The 17,380-nt window shown below is 39.3% G+C and overlaps 1 protein-coding gene across 1 annotated transcript in view; it reads left to right on the forward strand.

The window, feature by feature from the left end:
• Window positions 1-17,380, forward strand: part of LOC109421516 (GTPase-activating protein CdGAPr) — a 108,025-nt gene that overhangs the window by 58,970 nt on the left and 31,675 nt on the right. The window lies entirely within an intron of this gene.

Genomic DNA, 17,380 nt, shown 5'->3' on the forward strand with positions numbered 1-17,380 from the left:
TGTAAGTGCAATTAATTGAACGAACCAGCGAGAACAGAACAGCGACCGCTATTCCTAGTTATTGTTATGCCGTTCATCCGTATTGGCGTAATTGCTGGCCGGGAATGACAGGTTGTTTAACAGGACTAGATTGTATAAATAACTTCAGTTATTATCATATTCATTCATACGTTACAAATAGACTTCGAACGTCGACTTGCTTTGAATGTGGAATACGAAAAAATCGAATGTTATGCATATCGTTTACGTCTAATCCTAGGGTATTGTGCTTGTGTCGATGTCGGTGCATATAGAATAAAATGGCAGTATTTGTTGTGGGAGGATTCAGGTTGAAAAGCTGCTTCAACCAAAATTTGCATAAAATTAATTAGAAATTCACCTCGAAGCCATCCGTCTTGCTATAAGAGACTTATCGTTGAATCACGTACGTTTTTAATGGTTGATTCTCTCAACCCTGAGTTCTTTTTCCGAGTATGATACATGATAATAATTTTTCCGAGTGATACATGATAACAATTTAATTAAATGCTTATCACTCGCGCACGTTGGTAGCAGTTCGCATTCGCAACCTTCCCATTAGCCTTAATTAGTTCTCGAAAGAAGCTCACACCGAAAATGGCAACAATTAATTATGAATTATAAATGCGCGCTTTGGTGCACCCTTAAATAGCGTGGGGAACCCCGAAATTGGTTGCAGGTGACGATGATTATATACTCTTAACGCGGTGCGCTATACCTCTTCATAACCTCATAATAAGACGTTAATGGCAAAATGCATTCCGATAGGGAAAATGTGTCGTGAATAATTAATAGCACGTAGGTCGACCGAAAACGCTTCTTTTGTGCTGATCCATCGAAATCTTTAAGCATTCAGCACACCTCTTTCATTGCACGAGGTGGTTAATGTTTGTTGCCGGTACCTACCTGAATCGAATGAGGTGTGATATCCATCATATGACCGTTTTTCGAACCCTTTCAGCCACTTGCAACTTCCTGAAGTGACAAAATGCCATTTACAATGCAAAGATTTCACGTACCCAGTGGCTGCTCGATGGCTACGAAGAGAGGGTTTGGATTGTGCCCTAAAGGGTGTCCGGAACAATCACTGCTGGAAATGTAAATATTTTTGTCGTTGCTCGTGCCAACCAACAGCAACGCGTTCGTTGCGGAAGAAGCATGTTGAGGCGGGCAGGGTTGCCAGTAAAGTTAAATCGTTCGAAATAGTTGCCCTGTCGAGGAAATGTATTTAACTGGCATCACTGCTTCCAATCCCAATGGGTGCGTTCGATGGTAAACAGTCTATTAAATATGCATTAAATCACTCCTGCACGCTGAGACTTGCCTTATCGTCCCCATGTAGTTACACGGAACCAGAAATCAACCCAAATATAGGTTCTTTTCACTCATATCGGCTCATACCGTGCGAGAACCCAAATTTGGCTAAGCCACGTTAAAGCTCTGAGTGGGTAGTTTCCTTTTGATCCCGGCAGAAAATTGCAACCCATCGCAAAGTTCTTTTTACCTATCGTTGACTTTCGAAAGTACCCTAGTGGGTTGAAATAAACCCACTTTTACGTAAACGGCAAACAACCCAAATTTGGCTTCTCGCACGGACATTATCGGCTAGGTAGCTGCTTCTCGCTTTGTTTTTGACAACATTGCGAAGGGGAGAGCGAGGAAACAACCCACTGCTGGGTAAAAAGTTCAAGCGGTTTACTTATTTTTGCGTTCTTTTAACGTATTTTTTAGGTAGTTTGTTTTTTCCGTGTACGTTAGGACATGAACCCCCCTGCGCGTATATGATTGTCGTTAGTGCACTGTACACATACAGTATACACACTCTAGTCTGAAGGGCCGACTTGCTATTTTTTCCTTCTCCACAAACCCGATTACTGTTGGTTGTGTACAGACTCTTAACTTTACTGTAGGAATCAGTAGCCTAGCAAGACATACCGTCTGGTTCGGTGGTCGTCCACCGGTAAGCAAGCGAAAGGTGAACAATCTGTTAGAATCAACTTCACGTGAATATCGATGGTAACGACGAAACCGAGTAGGAGGCATGAAGTCTAGATTGCGTCGACGTCGTCGATAGGGCCAACGACTCTCTTCAGGAATCAACCAACCGAGAAAAGACAACACCGGAGGCAATTTCGGTCTGTTTGTCCCAACAAATGTTGCGAAGGTTTAAGGTGCATACAGCGTGCGGATGATGACTTGACTTTAACACATTTGTGTGTGTGTGTGTGTGTGTGTGTGTGTGTGTGTGTGTGTGTGTGTGTGTGTGTGTGTGTGTGTGTGTGTGTGTGTGTGTGTGTGTGTGTGTGTGTGTGTGTGTGTGTGTGTGTGTGTGTGTGTGTGTGTGTGTGTGTGTGTGTGTGTGTGTGTGTGTGTGTGTGTGTGTGTGTGTGTGTGTGTGTGTGTGTGTGTGTGTGTGGGGATATACCAATCAGTTCGGTTCGTTGCACAACAGCATTGGTAGACTGGCAGGCAGACGACAATCGACGAAGGTGTTGGAATCAGAATTTGATTTTTTTGTATTTCTGGCATAAAAAAAAAACATAATTAATTCACCTAGCAGTGATGGCGCCTTTCTCGTGCCTTCGAAAACACATTTCAACACAACTCAAGTGACATGTTGATGAATATCGCACTTTCATACGTTTAACAGAAATCAATTTCATTGCATCAGAGATCATATCGTTTATCTGGTTTTTGATTTGAGCCGCAATCTTGAAGCCGCCATTTAGGATTAAAGTCCGGCAGCTTGGGAATTCTGATCGCTATTTTTGGACTCCTGACTTCTTCCCCATACCAGATACACCCATATTGATTGGTAAACAGCCGCCATTTTGAATGTTGAGACGCCTTCTTGGATATTGTGGTAGCTATTTTTGAACTCCGGTTGTCTTCCCCATACCAAATATGCCCATATTGAATGGTTTTAGAGTCTAAACCTTCATTAAACAGCTGCCATATTGAAATTTAACCCGCCATCTTGAATTTTGAGACGCCATCTTGGATGTTTTAATCGTTATTTTGCATGGTTAGAGCCTAAAACTCCATTGAACAGAAGTCATTTTAAGTTTTGAGCTGCCATCTTGGATTTTAGGCCACCATCTATGATACTCTGTTTATCGTTTTTGGATTCCAGATTTCTTCCTCATATCAAATATACCCATATTGCATTGTTTCAAGTCCTAAAACTCCATTAAACAGTCGCCATCTTGAATTTTGAGACGCGATCTCGGATATTTTGGTTGCCATCTTGGATATTTTAATCGTCATTTTTGGACTCTAGACATCTTTCCAATACTAAATATACATATATTGCATGGTTTTAGAGCCTTAAACTCCATTAAACATTCGCCATCTTGAATTTGGGGCCGCTATCTTGGATGTCAGATCACCATCTTGGATATTCTGGTCACCATTTTTGAACTCCGGACATCTTCCTCATACCAAATATACCCATATTGCAAGGTTTTAGAGCCTGAAACTCCATTAAACAGCCGCCATCTTGAATTTGAAGCCGCCATCTTGAATATAAGGCTGCCATATTGAATTTTGGACCGATATCGTGGAATTTCTGGTCTCCAGTGTTTAATTCGGCATAAAATTCGTAAACCATGCAGTTTGATGTGTCGCATGATTGGGCTTGGCTCAGTTTTATATACGGCCAGTTCCACCTGTGCTGGTCTAAATCACTGAAATGGCCATAACTCCGGAACGCCACGACCTATCCGAACCATTTTTAATAGCAAACAATGGGGTAAAATTCCGGTTCCGCAGGGATTGCTCAAGAAGATCCTTCAAGGATCACTCCAGGAGTTTCAGGGTTCTTACAGGAATTCCTTCTAGCAGCCCCCCTGGAATTTCTTCAAGAATCCCTCCTGAATTCCTTCGGGGAATCCTCTTTGAATTCATGAAAAATTTTCAAAGATTCTCTCAGGTTTCCTTCAAGGATTTCTCCAGAAGTTCCTTCGGTGATCTCTCCAGAAACGTTCAGGGATTCCCTAATAGCTCCAGGAGTATTCAGGGATGCCTTCAGGTGTACATTAGGCATTCCTTCAGAAGTTCGCTCTGGTATTCTTCCAGAAGTCCCTTCAGAGATTCTTTCAGGAGAGTTCATAAATGCCTCCTGGGGATCCATTAAGAATTCCTTAAGAAGTTTCTTCAGGAATTCCTGCAGGAAATATTTAGAAATTAGTCTAGGAGTTCCTGTATAGATTCTTTCTAAAGTTGCTTTAAACATTCTTACAGGAGTTTTTACAGAAATTAGTTCAGGAGTTACTTCAGAGATTCCGGTTTATTCAGAGATTCCAATATAGGAGATTCTTCTATGAGGATTTCTCGAGAAGTTCATTCTGGGGTTTTTCCCAGGAGCTCTTCCAGGGATCGCTCCTAGGGTTCTTTCAGTTTGTAAATAGATGCCTCCAGGAATTACATCAGAGATTTCACCAGAAGCTCATTCAAGAATTCCTACAGGATTTTTTAATGGAATCTTGTAGGAGTTCCTTCAATAATTTTCTTAGGAATATAAGCATGCATATCTTCAGGATATTCTTGAGGGATTTTCATGGAGTTTCTACAAGAATTTCTCCAGGATTTCCTTCCGGAATTCCTCTAGAAAATTTGAAGGGGATACCTCCTGCAGATCCTTCCCCCTATCCGGAAGGATTCCCTTTGAGAGATTCCGCTGAAAATCCTTCGAGAATTCCGTCTGGAAATACTTCGGATGTTCCTGCCGGAATCCCATCGAGAATTCCCCATGGAATTCCTGCAGGGATTTCTCCTGTAATTTCTTTGGGGGTTCCTTCTGGACTCCCTTCAGCGGTTCTTCTGAACTTCCTTCAAGAATTCCTCTTGGAATTTCTTCTTAAATTCCGCCTAGAATTCCTTCGGGAATTTCTCCTGAAATTCTTTCGGGGATTCTTCATAGATTTTCTTCCGGGGTTTCCTTAGGTCTTCTTTCTAGGATTCCTCCTGAAATTTTTCCGTCGTGGATTCCCCATGGAATTCCTTCGCGGCTTCCTCCTGCAATTGCTTTGGTGATTACTCGTCATAGAATTCCTTCAGAGATTCCTCATGCAATTATTTCTGGGATTCCTCGTGCAATACCTCCTGGGATTCCTTTGGTGATTACTCTTGGTGATTTACTCTTACTTTTGCTTCAGTTATTTCTCCTTGGATTCCTTCAGGGGTTCCTCCTGGAATCGTTCGGGGATTTCTACTGGAGTTCTTTCGGGGTTTCCTCTTGAAAATCCTTCGGAGTTTCCTTCCAGAATTCAGGGGTTCCCCCTGGGATTCCAGCAGAGATTTCTCCTGTAATTTCTTCGGGGATTTCTCCTGCAATTGATTCGAAGATTCCTCCTAGAGTACCTCGTAGAAGTTCTTCCGGGATTCTTCCTGAAATTCCTTCGGAGATTCCTGCTTGAAATTTTCGGGGATTCCTTTTGGAATTCCTTCGGAGATTACCCTAGAGTTTCTTCGGCGATTTCTCCTCGAATTCCATCGGGGATTCTATCTGGATTTCCTTCGAGGATTCCTCCTTACATTTCTTCGGGGTTTCCTACTGATATGACGTCGTGGATTCCACCTGAAATTTCTGAAAATTCCTTGGTGATTACTCTTAGAATTCCTTCAGAGATTCCTGCTGGAATTACTTCGGGGATTCCTTCTGGAATTCTTTCGAAGATTCCACCGAGAATTCATTCTGGAATTTCTCCTGGAATTCCTTCAGGGATTCCTTTTGGCCTGGACTTCCTACATGAATTCCTCCTGAAATTGCTTCAGTTATTTCTCCTTGGATTCCTTCAGGGGTTCCTCCTGGAATCGTTCGGGGATTTCTACTGGACTTCATTTGGGGATTCCTCTTGGAGTTCTTTCGGGGTTTCCTCTTGAAAATCCTTCGGAGTTTCCTTTCAGAATTCCTTCAGGGGTTCCCCCTGGGATTCCAGCAGAGATTTCTCCTGTAATTTCTTCGGGGATTTCTCCTGCAATTGATTCGAAGATTCCTCCTAGAGTACCTCCTAGAAGTTCTTCCGGGATTCTTCCTGAAATTCCTTCGGAGATTCCTGCTTGAAATTTTCGGAGATTCCTTTTGGAATTCCTTCGGGGATTCCTTTTGGAATTCCTTCGGGGATTACCCGAAGTTGCTTCGGCGATTTCTCCTGGAATTCCATCAGAGGTTCTTTCTGGATTTCCTTCGAGGATTCATCCTAATATTTCTTCGGGGATTCCTCCTGAAATTTCTACGGGAATTCCACCTGGAATTTCTTCGGAGTTTCCTCCTGGATTTTCTTCCGAGTTTCCTCTTGGAACTCCTTCGGTGATTCCTCCACAAATTTCTTTGGAGATGCCTCCTGGAATTCCTCTGGGGATCCCTCGTGGAATTCAACCGGGAATTCCTCCCGGGATTCCTCCTAGCATTCCTCCCGGGATTCCTCCTAGCATTCCTTCGGGGTTTCCTTCTGGAATTCTAACAGTGATTCCTCCTCGAATTCCTTCGGGAATTCCTTCTGGAATTCTTTCGGGGATTCCTCTTGGAATTGTTTCAGCGATTCCTCCTAGATTTTCCTCAGGAATTTATCCTGGAACTCCTTCAGAGATTCAGGGATTCCTCCTAGAAATTCTTAAGACTTTCTTCTCGAATTTTTTTTAGAAATTCCTGCTGGCATTCCTTCAGGGATTCCTCCTGGAATTCCTTTAGGGATTCCTGCTGTAACTTCCTTGGGATTCCTGCATGAATTCATAATAATGAAATTCCTCGAAAATTCCAATCAGGGATTTCTTTGAAAGTTTCTGGAACGACCAGAGTTTCCTGGTTGTTATAGGTATTCCTACCGTTGATAGAAAAACCTGCACTTTACTGGTAAAACGCTTTGCTTCAACGTTCCAAACATACACCCAGCTAATTGCAAATTGGATGAAAACTTATTCATTAAACTACACAACAACGGCGACTCTATGCTGATATTTCATTTTTTGTTTATATTTGCCAAATTGAAGATAGAGATTATGTTCTCTAAGCGTTATAACAACCAGACGCTTTGCTTAGCCAGGACGACGCCATTTATAACAAGCTCTTCGTGACGAGATCATAACTCTTCATTTTATGGCCGTTTTATGACTGTTTGTCACAATTTTACCCATTTCTGCCATCGCTGCCGCGCTGATTGAAGTGAATCTCTCCACGAATGAGAAAACACCATTACCGGTCTCTGGCCGTGGCCTGCATTCGTTGATCCGTGGGAGATCCCGACATGGGACGTTCACTCCCACGTTCAATTGCAAAGTTAATTGAACTTTCGCCGTAAGACGATTGACCAATCAACTGGCTCACTGAACAAGTGAACCCCCCAAATGAAATTGATCACGGCAGCTAATAAAAGTTTCATTCAAATGTAAAAGCCATCCATCAGCGACTCAACACCCGCCGTGTCTCGTCGTAATCGTGCAGTTCTTTTCAAATTTACGACCGGGGCCTGGACAGCCGGATTTGCTTGAACCGTACACCCTAAAAGTCGCGCAACCTGCGATAATAACGAATAATGGCTAGCTACTCTTACCTCACCTAGCATCCAGTCAATGATCCCTTTAACAACTTTCGATTTTCAAACAAAAAACCACCACTAGGCTGACCACATCTTTGTCCGAATAGGCGACGGCCGAGTGTATTTGACTACATGCTCCCCGTCTGCAGACGGTTGGACTTCCAGTCGACTGGTTGAGGTGAAGATTTTCCAAATTGCCTTAAATGGCGCTCGACAATCATGCAATGCCACGTGCTGGAATTTGCCCATAGTCAACCGAGCTAGCAAGCTAATGACAACGCTAACCACACCGCCACAAATGAAAGCAAACACCTAAAGCACAGGTTGTGATAGCAGGATAGGAAAGGAAATTCAATTTCTTTTACCATAAAACGTTTTTCAACTAACATGTCCCAGACGAGTAATTGCAACTCCGCAATGGCGGTTACATGGATTGCAAGCAAGTGAAGAAATGTTGCGCTCGCTCAAAGTCATAAAACATTCATTGAACGGCTTCTTCAGGTCAGGCAAAGTAATAATGCTCAACCTACTCGGTCATGTCGTGTGCTGCAGATGTTTCGTGTACATATCGGATGGATGGATGGATGGGATGGATAAGTGAACGCAATGAGAGGTGCAATACCGACCATAGGTCGACAATTGTCTTCCGTGGCTCTCATTATCATTATATCCATTTAACAACCCCGGAGATGAATGGTTCGACGGACTGTATAAAAAAGATTCAATGATATCCGGTATCTTCACTACGAGGCCAAATGTTAGGTAAATCGTTTTTATATTAACCTAAAATGCTGAAGCATTCATATGGTAGAATGATGTAATGGAAGACCTGAATAATAAAATGGTAATGGTAAGTCGTCATCACGTCAATACTGAGTGTATTCGTCAATCCTCCAGCTCCGGACGCTTTGACGCTTGCTTTTTTAATGGCCCAAATAATTGCAATTGCGCCCTACATATATGGTGTAAACCGTTTGTAACAAAGCAACAAGTTTTCGTCGAACTTCCTGATTGTTGTAAAAAGTGTTGTTTCATGTATGACGGACTTGATAGTTGTCCATTGGTTATCGCTTCTGATTCGCTAGCCGAAAGTCCTGGGTTCAATCCATTGCCTCTTCTCCTATTTTGTATGTTTCTTTCTATTTGTTCACTCTTCGCGTCCGAGTGGACTAGAAGGAGCTCAAATTAAATCGTTTTTTTTTACACCAACTGTTTAATTCCAACTATGCGGCAATTTCAAATTTTGACAGTATTTTTATAAAGCAGGTAATTGTCCAATCCAAATTCCTGTGTGTTCAGATTTCCCGTGTGAATCTATCTGTAAGAACTTTGTAAACATCTTTTGTTCTCACGTATATGGATAGGCTTGCAGTAGGTTTCGTGAGACTTTTTTTGGACAACTCAATTTCTGTAAAAACGGATTCTCATCAAATTCAATGCTGTATGCCATTTGCGAAATTGGTGCCATTTCCACGAGCCTATTCATCATCCACCTACGAGAGTGGGAAAGGAATAAATAATGGGATGGGAAAAAGGACATGTATTAGAATAGGGTAGTCACTAAGGTGGCCCACACTTATATGAAAAACAAAAAATTCGAAAAATGTCAAGTCTTACCTCCTCAATCAGTTGTTTTGGATTCCCAGAAGATACGTTCAAAATTTGAGAAAAATCGGTTGAGCCTAAGGGGGCGCTCAAAACGCTTGAAGTTTGTATGGGAAAACTTGGCCAAATGTATGCAGAAATTTTAAGTTTTCGAATTTTGCCGCTAGGTGGCGCTGTAAGCGTTCAATAATCAAACCCTTTGGTATTATTGTAGGTGACTATATGCCAAACAACTTTGTCGAAGACCGCAAAGTGATCCAACGTCTGTGAAAAAAGTTACACCCTAGGAAAAGTGAGGATAAACTTAATTGTTATTTTTCCAATACATGTAAAGGAATAATATCAATAATGAAATCTCAATACTTTGCCTCACTTTGCCTAGGGTATAACTTTTTTCACAGCCGTCGGATCACTTCGCGGTCTTCGACAAAGTTCTTTGGTATATAGTCACCTACAATAATACCAAAGGGTTTGATTATTGAACGCTCACAGCGCCACCTAGCGGCAAAATTCGAAAACTTAAAATTTCTGCATACATTTGGCCAAGTTTTCCCATACAAACTTCAAGCGTTTTGAGCGCCCCCTTAGGCTCAACCGATTTTTCTCAAATTTTGAACGTAGCTTCTGGGAGTCCAAAACAACTGATTTAGGAGGTAAGACTTGGTATTTTTCAAAATTTTTGTTTTTCATATAAGTGTGGGCCACCCTCCCTAGTAGCACATATGTTTTATAAAAGTCAATATAACTCATATATGACCAAATTTGGTCATATAAGAGTCACAAAAACTGATGTAGAACAAGTGTGCTACTGGGGCTAGTAGTCACCCTAGAAGAGGGCACTATCGTATACGCATACCAAAATGGATTCAAACAGCGCCCTGAAATGGGCACTGTAACAACGCTGAAAGCGTAAAAAGAGACTATGGCTCCTTATCACAGTGGGTTAGGATCAACAAAAAAGCCTAAAGATTCAGGTTTCTGAGTCCAGTTTCATTTGACAAGAATATTTAGACAAAATACGTATTTCCTGTTAAGATTCCCAACAGATACGCCAATTATCACAGCACATACATCTCTGCTAGTTACCTCAAAGATGAGCGTTGCCATAATTGCGTTGGTGACAAGCACACATGCTCGAGGTATGACACGCGAATTTGTCGTTTCTTTTTGGCTGAAACACCGGGTTCTGAAGGTTTCCCATACAGAAATTCCCCTAACGAAAGGAAGGTTCTTGGATTAAATCTACTTGACCTGTACCGTTCTGCATAAGTCTGCAAAAATTAATCGTTGTTGTTCTTTTATGCTGTGAAGATTAATCTGAGCTATCCTAACCGTAGCCACTACCCAAACTAGGCAAGAATTAACTCATCAAAATCACAGCCAAAAAAGAACAGCAGTAATAAAACTAGATCGGAAACGATTGGAAAACGACAAAAGCGAGGATACACAGAATACACTCGTGTAACCATGTATGTACGTAAAATCTTAAACTAATCGATGACATCTTCATAATCCCGCCCATATTTAGCATCAAGTTTGAGATTAAAGCTGCTGATGGTCTCAAAGAGAAAAGGTCCGCTGAATCATTGCAAAAAGATGCTACTCTATACAGAAGATGGCAAAAAGTCTTAAAGCAGATACGGAACCACAAAAACGGCCACTTCCAGGGGCGTTCTTGGAACCTCCCAAGTAATCAATAGTTCGTATAAGAGGGTACATGCGCTAAGCAGCTTGTTAGAAGTTTCACTTTAGCATTCTAAACAGCTTCATTTTTATGTAATTTCAAAACTTCAAATTTCACAAAAATAAACAGCGTTCGATGGAACCTTCTCAAAATCAATGTAAAAACAAAAATGTACTTTTCAAATTCACCATAGTCTGTGTTAACTGTATGATGTGAAACATTGCCAATCTTACTATACATGAGACACTTCTGTGTAGAGGCTTTCCACGGACCAGCACGAATCCATTTTAATGGATGTTTTTTAATCTACTTCCCTAGTAGCACATATGTTTTAAAAAAGTCAATATAACGCCTATATGACCAAATTTGGTCATATAAGAGTCACCAAAACTGATGTAGAACAAGTGTGCTATTGGGGTTAATATTTTTTCATATCAAAAGTTCATATTTTGTCTCGACCAACTTTCAATTAGGGCCTATGAAAAAATGGAACACAAGCAAATAAAAAAATATAACACGGAAACGGCTTGTTCGATCGGAAAGGTGTCTTCAGCAAAGTTGTAGAATAATATATGGCGGCTCTCAGAAAAATATAGATTGAAAAATTTATTTAGTTTTTCTTCTGAAAAAACTGAATTTTGTTACTAAAAATTAAATATCCCAAAAAGCTATTTTTTACCTTCGTGTTTTTTGTGAGAATAAAGTTCATTCTGTTAGCCATCATCTCTAAAATTTTTATAGTGGTAAAAAAATGTACAAAAAAGTTATGGCACTTTGAACATTTTTGGTTGCGTGTTTTTTTAGAGTGCATGACGAATTTCCCGCAAACTAGATTTTGGGGTAGGCAGCACCCTCTCAGATTTCAATGGAATTGTGTAGGTATGAAGACTATGTACTTTAAAACAACGTTGCATACTTTGTTGTTTTGCGTGGAAACTAGCCTAGGGCTAAAAATCTCGTTAATACAGATAAAAAAAAATCTATTAGGTATGGGAGAATATATTTTAAGAGAAGAGGAGCTGTCAAAAATTTTCCACTAACGCTACCGTGATTTAGAATGCAGCGATATGGTCAAACTCAAACATTACAGAATCCTTGAAAAAGGTCCAATAAGGACCGAAACGTCGAGTTAAGAAAACATATAATTGTTTTTGATTGACCAAATTAGACTGAAATGCCAATTAAAGATATCATCCAACGTACAGTCGATCACCCAAAGAAAGTCAAACTCAAAGCAATAAAACAAGTACGACCACGATTGTCATCAGTCAACGAGATTGAAACTTTTATTACAAATCATTTTATTGCAATAGGTAAATATCATTTAAAATAAAAAATCAATAATTTTGCTTTCGGGATGAAATTGATCAGTAAATGAAATACCTTTGCATGTGCCAAAAATATGTTTTCCACCTGAATTAACCACCCCAGAATGCGAAATTCTACGCAAAACTTTTAGGAGTTTTCTCAATTTTTAATTATTCAAGTTTTAAATTGAGTAAATTTTATGAAAACGCCTTAAAGTATGCACTTTTTATACTGAAAAAGTGATTACTTCCGGAAAAGTGCAATTTTATGTATAAATTTGAATATTTATAAAATTTTTGATGATGAAATCGTGTTTAGCAAATACTTGGCAGCTAAAAGCATCCATTCGAATATTCATTACATGTCAGGGTATTTGAGATTCGCCAAACAAATATGTGACTAATTGACTGTAAAACATGTAACACATCATTCAATAATCCTTTAGCCGGATGATGGTCATTTTATGCAAATTGTTTTAAGTTTAAAGCAATATTTTTAACAAATGAAAATGACCCTCACGTCGATCAATTTCACCCCACTGATCAATTTCACCCGAAATCACGGTACCTCAGAAATGCTTTTCTTCAAAAGTGCCCATCTTGCGATATATGTATGGCAAAATTTTCAATAATTACAAAAAATGTCATGTTTTGCAAATTGAAATGATTTTTCTTATTTGCATTTTTTTGACTTTTAAAGCTTATTGACATTTTTCAATGTTATAAAAGTTCACATAATTATCTTAAAGTCACCCATACATAACTTTTTTGTAGGTAATGTCATTTTTAAGTTATATTGAGTAAAAAACGGTCAAATACTTTAGCCCTTTTCAAATATTAGTCTAGATAAATAAAAAAACAACGTATGCAATCTTGCTTTAAAATACATAGTCTTTAAACCTAAGAAATTCCATCGGATTCTGAGACAGTTTTACCAAACCCCTACGGCGAGTTTGCGTGAATTCGTCATACACTCTAAAAAACACACAACCGAAAATGTTCAAAGTGCCATAACTTTTTTGTACATTTTTTTACCATTATGAAATTTCTACAGATGGTAGCTAGCAGAATGAACTTTATTCTCACTAAATATCACGAAGGTAAAAAAATAGCTTTTTGAGATATTTAATTTTTAGTAACAAAATTCAGTTTTTTTCGGAAGAAAACTAAATAAATTTTTCAATGTGTATTTTTCTGAGAGCCACCATTTATTAATCTACAACTTTGCCGAAGACAGTTTTCTGATCAAACAAGCAGTTTCAGAGATATGATTTTTCATTCGCACGTGTTCCATTTTTTCATAGGCCCTATTTGAAAGTTAGTCGAGGCTCCATAAAAAGTTTTAATATGAAAAAATTGTTATTTATATTGATTAGAACAGCTGTGCAAAATTATATGCAAATCAAAAATGCAAAATAAAAAAAATAGATTTTTTTCGTGCTGCTTCGTGGAAAGCCTCTGTAGATTTGAGCTGGGTCCTCCTACCTGATAACTTGCTATCGTACCGCTGCACTGATATAGAAACCTAATATGAAGTTAGTTGTGCTACTCTACAAGTGTACAAACCTAGCTGTCGACAGAGCATTGATTCAAATCAGATTTCACCCGTAACGTACTTCTTCGCAATTGGTTACCAGATAGAATCCGCTGAGCGTATTATATTTTTCTTTATTTACAACACTTCAATCAATTTGCTTATAAAGTTGTTTTTGCTGAAATGTCAAAAAAATCCTAGGCACATCAAGTTACTCAAGTGAACTTCTAAGAACTTGAAACTTTATTTTGTCATTCATGAGAAGCAGAACTTTTAATTACTCGGGCTGAGTCCTCCGAGAAAGTAGACAGTTACTTATTGTTTTCGAACGAACCCTACTTTGCAATACATCAAACTTCATGATTTTGCTTATCAAAAACACTGGAGGCTGTTTATGAACTATTTAGCCACATTAGCCACTTTCAGTGATATTTTGAGAATCAGATTACCTCGAAGAAAAGGACATAGCGAGCCTTCCATTATGATTCGCAATAAAAATCACTTTATGTGATGTAAACTTTTACCTTCAACATCGAACATTTTTGGACCGTTTGGAATGATTTGCTTGAAAAATCTCTGAAAATACCATAAAAGGAATTTCTGGAGGAACCCCGGGGGATTCCTTCATCGATTTCCGCTGTGATTTCTCCAAAGAAGCAAGGATGAGAAATGTCCAATTGTTATTTGTTAATTTCTTTGTCCCTAGTAAGATTTTTTTAATCGACGATATCATTAATTTTCCATTACTAATCTCTAATTTGGATTGCTGATGTAAAAGGACTGAAATTTACACTGGAAGTAGTGGAATTTGAGTAATGTCATTATTTTTTTTTCATGGTATTCCGTAACATTTCCCATCCTTGCTCCAAAGACTACTTCAAAATTAACTGATGTTATTCTCCAGGAAATTTTGCAAAGAGTCTTCCAGAAATTCTTGTTGGGATGGCTCCTAGAATTTCTACACGAAATACTTCTAGCATTCCTCCAGAAGTTTCTGCAGGGATTCCATCCAAAAGTTACTCCTGGCGTTTCTCCTGAGATGTTCTTACCATTCTTCTAGAAATTCCTCTCGGGATTCGTCCAGAAATTTCAGAATCTCCAAGTACTCCTCCAGAAATTCTACCAGTGATTTTTCCAGAAATAACTCCAGTGATTTTTTTGAAGAAATTCTTGAACAAATTTCTAAAAGAATCATAGGAATTTGCTGTGGAATCTCATAAGGAATCCCAAGATTAAGCTCTGCATTAATTATTAGAACAATTTCTTGAGAAATCCCAGGAAGAATTACTGGAGGAATCCGTGTAGGAATTCCTGAGGTATTCCAAATTTCTGACCGTTTACGTTCCTAAATTTAACGAGTTTCTTCGTGGATTTCTCCAAGAATACCTGGTAAGATTCCTCCAGAAACTGCTTTTGTGATTCCTTTAGGGATTTCTCTATGGTTTCATCCCCGAATTCCTCATATGATTCGTCCATGGATTTCTCCTAGAATTTCTTCCGGATCACTGTTGGAATTCTTCCAAAAATTTCTTGTGGAACCCCTAAGATTTTTCGCTAAGAATCCTCACGCCAAAAATTCTTGGAGCAGTTCCAAGAGGAATTCCTGCTACTTAAAATCTCAAAAAAATCCGCTTGGAATACCTCCAGAAATTTCTTGCGGAACCCCCAGGATTTTTCGCTAAGAATCCTTAAGCAAAAGCAAATACTGAATAAATTCCAGCTGGAAATACTTGAAAATCTTAACAAGAATACCTAGATAAATCTAGGAATTCCTAAAGTAGGAATTTGTAGAGGTATTTATAGAAATTCTGGGAGAAACCCATAAACAAATCACAGAAAATTACTGGAGTAATCTCCGCAGGAATTTCAGGAGGAATTCCAAGCGGTTTTTTAAGATTTTAGCAGGAACTTCCCTCAAAAATTCTTTTCTGAGACAAACGTGGAGATGCAGCGATTCGCGGTCTTTATAACAACGTTTGTCTCACTAACATTCCCTCCCATCCTCGATGACCGCAAGGACGTGGCCGGCGCCGTTATTGACTTTACTAAAGTCAAGAGCTCTCGAACTGTGTACATTAAGAATAGTAAGCTAGTCCCAAGCCCTATTCATTGGTTCCTTTTCCTTGTTGCTCTGGTCAATCACGGAGTAGCAACTACTAATTGTGGTGGTCATCTATGCTCATTAGAGTGGGTCAGCGTTGTATGGAGAAACTTTAAATATGATCGTATCAACCCGGAACAAAGCTTTTTCAATCTATATTAGCGTCCAAAACAACTGTGCAAAATTTGGGAGTGATTGGTTGCTTCCCCGTATTCCGCATTGCGATTGAAATTTGTATGGAAGTTAGTATGGGAAAACGCACTTTTTTGCATTTTTCTCATAAATTGAATTTTTTTATCTAAAACGATCTAACTAATTACGTTAAAGTATAGCCTAGGATATGCCGAAAAACTTTGCCGAAGACCGCAAAGTGATCCGACGCTTGTAAAAAAAGTTATACGCCTGGTAACTTAGGCCAAAAATTGAGATTTTATTATTGATGTTATTCCTTTACATGTTAAATGTTAAGAACCACTGGGCAATCTGTACGTTACAACTTTTTTCACAAGTGTCGAATCACTTTGCGGTCTTCGGCAAAGTTTTTCGGCATATCCTAGGCTATACTTCAACGTCTTTAGTTAGATCGTTTTAGACGAAAAATTTCAATTTATGAGAAAAATGCAAAAAAGCACGTTTTCCCATACGAAATTCCATACAAATTTCAATCGCAATGCGGAATACGGGGAAGCAACCAATCGCTCCCAAATTTTGCACAGTTGCTTTCGAAGCTGAAAGGAATTGAAAAAGCTTTGTTCCGAAAAATCGACTTTGTTGACCCAGTCTAATGCTCATGCTCATTTTAGCAGGAACTTCCCTTGGAACTGCTCCAAGAATATTTGCCGTGTTTTCTTCAGACATTTCAATAGTCTTCAGATTTCACACATTTCTTGGTGCGAGATGACCAAAATGCCTGCCACACTTCGTGGCTGTTCGCAGTAAGAGCTACCGGAAGTAATTATTTGATTGCATTGTGTTAACCTTTATATTTTTACCCTTTTATGTTCAGCACAGTCCACACTCCTAACTCTACATTCAATCAAACGATAGAAAAATTTTGAAGTTCCTCCAGGCCCATTGGGATTCCTCCAAAAAAAAATCCTGTGAATCTTTCAGGTATTTTTGAATGGATTCATTTCCTTCGTAAATTCATCCTGAGACTCATCCATAAATCCCTGCTGGGAGTTTTCCAAAATTTGATCCAGGAAAGTCTCCTGATATTCCTCTAGATGTTCTCCGTGGTGCTCTAAGAATTCCTCTTGGTATTCCTCCAGCAACGCCTGTGGGGATTTTACCAAAAATGTCTTCAGTGATTTTTCCAATAATTTCTGCATAAATTTCTCCTGTAGACTTCTCCAAGAATATCTTCCAGGATTCCTCAATAGATATGTACACAAATTCCTGCTGAGAATTCTCCAGGAATTCTTGCTACGGTTTCTCAAACATTTCCGGCTTTGCTCTCAGGAATCCTCCAGGAATTGTTAGAGGATATCAATAAGCAAGAAATGTCAGAAGACACCCTATAATAATACCTAGACGACTCCCACCACACATTTCTGGTGAAATCTCAGCGGTATTCTCTGCATCTCTGCAAGTCCT

Source organism: Aedes albopictus, chromosome 2 (genome assembly GCF_035046485.1).
Source record: "Aedes albopictus strain Foshan chromosome 2, AalbF5, whole genome shotgun sequence".
Taxonomy (NCBI): domain Eukaryota; kingdom Metazoa; phylum Arthropoda; class Insecta; order Diptera; family Culicidae; genus Aedes; species Aedes albopictus.